Here is a 5,249-nt window from a genome sequence, read left to right on the forward strand (position 1 = left end):
AGAGAGAGAGAGAGAGAGAGAGAGAGAGAGAGAGAGAGAGAGAGAGAGAGAGAAAAGAATCTATGCAGAAGTTCTCCTGAGTTTTCCTCCAGTGTGCACTCAGTTTTTATTTCGCATTTAAATATTGGCTGCACTGAGTGTTAGCTCACGTGTGGTGCGAGACCCAGACGGCCTTCACTCCCTGCGCAGGTGGTCTCTCCACGGCTTCAGAGCCCTCCTCTGTCCGGATCTGCAAGCTGCCATCGAATCTGTATTTCTTGTTCCATGACCGTGCACTTTCTGGAAGTTCTTTCTATTGGAGCGGGAGGGAACTGGAATTGCTCTCAGGCCTCACGCTAGCCAGGCTGGCCCCTGAGCTGTTTCTGAAGCACATGCTTCCTCCCCTGCCCTTGCTGACTGCTCGGGAGCCAGTGCCGCGTGGTCTCCAGAGGAGAAACATTCACATGCATTTAACGCCAGCAGCTGATTCCCCAGGCAGTGTTTCATGCACGTGGTTTTCCTGGCTACCTCGCATGTCCAGTTTGCCGCATAAACTTTTAATTTTAATTTAATTTTTTCTTTTATTTTTTAATGTACTTAGTACAGGATCTCACTACACAGATCGGGCTCACAGTGATCCTCCTGTTTTCACCCTCCCAAGCGCTGGGATGACAGGCTCGTGCCACCACGCCTGGTTTCCCAGCTGGCACAGCGCGTTCGGGATTCTGGGACCAGCATGGCATGCAGTTCTGGGAACAGAACCAGGGTCCTTGCGCTTGCCAGGCAGGCACAAATCGCCACGCTATGTCCCCAGCCCTGCCACATGCATTTTTATATCAGCTCATCTCCCTTCAAAATGAAAATTGTTATTGTTTTTGTGTTGTTTAATTACATTAAATTTATAATTTATGAAAACCAAACATTTTCACCTGTATAATGTTTCTCTACATATAAAAGTAGGTCTTCTCAATTGATTAAATCATTTTTATGGATTTCAAGGATATTTAAAAGTTTTTATGAACTAAGTCTTGCATAATTTTGTTTCTAAATAATTTAAAATGTATGTTTTTCCCACTAAGGTCTTCTACTTCATTATTTGGATATATACAGGCTGTTAATTGCTGTTTGTTTATTCTATACCTTTCTGTCATTAACTGTTTGGGTAATTTTTATCATTCATTATACTAGCAATTTCCAATTACTATGATATAATTCTCATAAAGTGTTCCTGTTGCCAGGCCTGGTGGTGCACACCTGTCACGCCAGTACTCTGGGAGGCTGAACGAGCAGGAAGACATGCTTGAGTCAAGCCTAGGCAAAGTAGGGACTTAGCGACTCCGTGTCAAAATTAAAGAGGCACAGGGATGAATCTCAGTGACAAAGCCCTGCTTTTTAATACCTTTGAAAACTAAACAGAACAAACCAGCAAACAAGCAAAAAGGAAACCCTGTTACTCTTCTCTTTACCCGTGCTGCCAAGTCAAGTGCCATTAGTTCCAATTTTCTTTGCCTGAATATACTTGCTCATGCCTCCTGTGCAACGTTAAAGACTAGTGCAGGCTCCTTTACGTGTTACAAATTTTGATGAAAACCCCTATAATGGGGTCCCAAATCAGTAAGATGCTGGTCTGAATCCTGAGGGAGGTGGTATAAGAATATGCCTAGTTTGTCCTTTTGTGTTATCTTAATATCAATGAAGAGAGATGAATATCCAAATCCCTTTCACCCTCTAAGTACTCTTGCTGTTTCCCTTGTGCTATTATTTTTGTCTGACTTACTGCTTTTGTCAATGCTCAATTACAAGGTTCTGTAGATTGGAACAGTGTATCTTAATTCCATCTTCCTATAACCCCTCTGTATTTCCTAAGTGTAGCTTTGCGAAATGTTACTTACATTTCTTGTAGGAGTATGAAGTTGATTTGGATGAATTTTATGGTGCATAAAGGCACAGTCAGCCTTAACTTTCAAATCATATATATATATATATATATATATATATATATGAACGCTAGTCTTACATTGCCTTTTGCCAAGTATTTCTCTGAATTGGCAGCACTGAGAGCATTTACTTGTATAAATCTTTTTCAAAAAAGATTTATTCCATTTAAATTCATAATAGTAAACAGGGCTGTAATTATACAATAAGAATAACAAGCAAGGGAAGGAAAGACGGAGAGAGAGAGAGACAAACAGACAGATGTGCAGTGATGTTCAAAATAAAGCATAATTTTAAAAAGCTCTTGATTATTGGTCTAGTGGGTAAGGATTTAAAACACCACTTTGAGGTGAATTTACTTTGTATTTGACATGTTGCAGTACCTCAAGGTATTTGATACCAAGCTTTGTCAGTGTGTGGGGGAACACTTCCCGCTTACTCAATTTTAGCTAGATGAGATTAACACTTCACTCTTGGCCCCAGAGCAAAGTGAGATGTTATCTCTCTGTTTCCAGGAAGGAGCAAGAGGTACAGACATCTGTCAGTGGCAGCCCATTGTGGTCTGGCTGTTTCCAGGTCTCAGACATGCAGCCTCTTCCATTTCTTTGGCAGGGAGACCAACTTGCATGCCAGCATATGGGGAGACCTCCACTGCCTGGACAGGGCTCAAATCATTTCCTCTTCCTATAATAAAAAAAAGATTAAAAATATTACAAAGGAGCTGGATCTTTGTAGCCTTTGATATCCATAGCCTATTTTACAGGTTACCACTTCCTTACAAAATGTGTTTGTAATGTTAGGGATAGTGCTTCTTTAGGTAAACTGCTTCACCATCTCTGGCAGAGAGTCAAGGAGGGACGTTGGCTACATTTCAGAAAATAAGTAGCCCACTGACGACTACCTTAGAGGTCATCTGTGTGAATTTCAGTGCACAGTGTAGGTACTCATGAAACTGCTGATAAATGTAAAGGAAGGCAAAAACCTCACATTTCTGTACATCAGTCGTAGACCTAACAATGACACATTTTTCCTCCCCTTGGTTTTATTTTTATGACTAATAACAGCTTCTAATGACAGGACCTTAAATTCCCTGACTGCAGCCCATGAGGCTGCAAAGGCCTTGCATAAAGGCTGTGGCTCCACCTCTATGAAACTCGGAGCTGAGGACGCTGGCTGGGCTAGTGCAGCCACCACACCTGTATCCCTCTCAGGACCCAGGGACTTGAAGTGAAGTAACAATTTTTAACATGGCAGTCTCAAACTTTTCTTAACCCCATTTTATATCCTACCAAATTATTGAGAATCTCACACAGTTTTATGTGGATTATTTACATCAATATTGCATAACTCAAAATTCATAAATTTACTCTAAATAATATATGTATTTTAATACAAATGACATATTTTTATTCAAAGAACTAAATTATTAAAAGTAAAATGATAATAGTATTTTGAAATTTTACCAATGTCTTTTAAAGTTTCCTGCATTCACCTGTTGTCTATCAGGTATAGGAGGTACGACCAAAATATACTGGGAATATTTAAATTAAATATTTTTATTACAGCAAAAGGCTGCCACTAATTTCCCTTAAAATATTGACCTCACATTTCAATACACTTGCCCATCATTCCTGCCATTTTTAAATTTTCATTTTTTCTTACTGTTGCATTTACAGCGCACAGTCATTTCTCTTGAGGAACTGGTACATGTATGTAGCACATCTGCGTTCTCTCCTCCCCCCCCCCTTTTTGGCGGAACTTGGGATTGAACTCAGGCCCTTGCACTTGCCAGGCAAGCAGTTATTCTACTGAGCCATCTCCCCAGCCCCTACCTCCCTCCTCCTGATCCCCCCATCTCTCTGTGATCTCACCTGGTTGGTGTCCTTTCTTTTCACCAAAGGCCCATCTTCCCATCCCTGTTATGTTTTTTATTTTGTTCTTTATATTTTTGGGTTTCTCATATAAGCAGAACCGTGTGATACTCAAGCTTCTGCATCTAGGCTATTTCTCTTTTTTTTTTTCAAAATTTTATTGATAAACAGATAGCAATGAGACAGTTTCAAATCAAATCGGAAGTACAGTTTCAACAAATAATACACTACATATATTCTTCTTAGTGGTTAATTGCTGTACAAGATGCGGACTTGAGATCCTATTTACAAACACCATTAGAACAAATCATTCTATTCATTAAGAGAATGCAACTACATATCTATCCTAACCACTTTGAATACACAGATACAAAATGGACATTCATCTGTATCCCCTTTTTTTTGTTAAGTTCTGTTATTTGAATATTATAGGTGTGTAAACTCAGCAAAATATTCTAAAAGAGTCCAGTAGCCCATAATAGCATTGGGTCTTCTGTTTAACTGGCAATGTCAGAAATTATTGACCTGAGCCCCCCACAGCTCAACATAACAGCATGGCTTTACTTACTATATTTCGTCTTCATACTTTTCTACTGGATGGTTAAGACCAAGGTAAAGCAGGACCTGTGCAACAAGAGTTGTAGCTTTTTGGTCTGAGAAGGTCAGTGAAATGCCCTCAGGATTTATCCTGAGATCCTGTAGCTCAGATTGTAGAACCTTTGTCAGTGCAGCCATGTGGATGAGTCACGGCCATTGCTTGGCCAATGTGCTCTCTGTGAAAGCCTGAGAGAGTGTCTTCTCACCATGTGACTCTCCTTAGCCACACCCTACATCATGAAACACTTTCCTCTTTGGCCCCATAATCTTCTTGATCAGAAAATTGGGACACTACCGAGGTACATGACATTACAGTACAAGTTCTCATATGTCCTGAGTCTTAATTGACCTTAGAAGGTTAGGGCCAAAAAGTTGGCTTTCCTTGTAAGGGCTATTTCTCTTAATATTATAGTCTCGAGATACGTCCGCTTTCCTACAGTGACTCATTTGTATCCTTCTTTATGGCAGAAGAGTGCTGGCTGGTGCCCAAACACCACAATGCATTTATCTCCTTATCTGTTGATGGACATGCAGGCCACGGATAAGATCTAGCCACTCTAAATTGTGTTGCTAAAAGAAATATTTTTTAAATTTTTTATTCATTTTCATGAGAAAAAAAGATAAAATAGCAATGAAACAGTTTCAAAACAGGTTAGTAGGACATTTACAATAACTAATACATTGCATATTGTTGTCTTTGTAGTAGTTATTCAGAGGACAAGATGCATAAAAGAAATATTGAGTATGGATCCATGGCTGTCATATGTTTCCCGCTTTCAGGAAGGTTCTTCGAATGTACATAACCAGGTTGAATGAATCTAACTTTAGTTTCATGGAGAATCTCTATACTGATTTCCAGAATAGTTG

The sequence above is a fragment of the Octodon degus genome, unplaced genomic scaffold (genome assembly GCF_000260255.1).
Source record: "Octodon degus isolate 3935 unplaced genomic scaffold, OctDeg1.0 scaffold00022, whole genome shotgun sequence".
Taxonomy (NCBI): Eukaryota; Metazoa; Chordata; class Mammalia; order Rodentia; family Octodontidae; genus Octodon; species Octodon degus.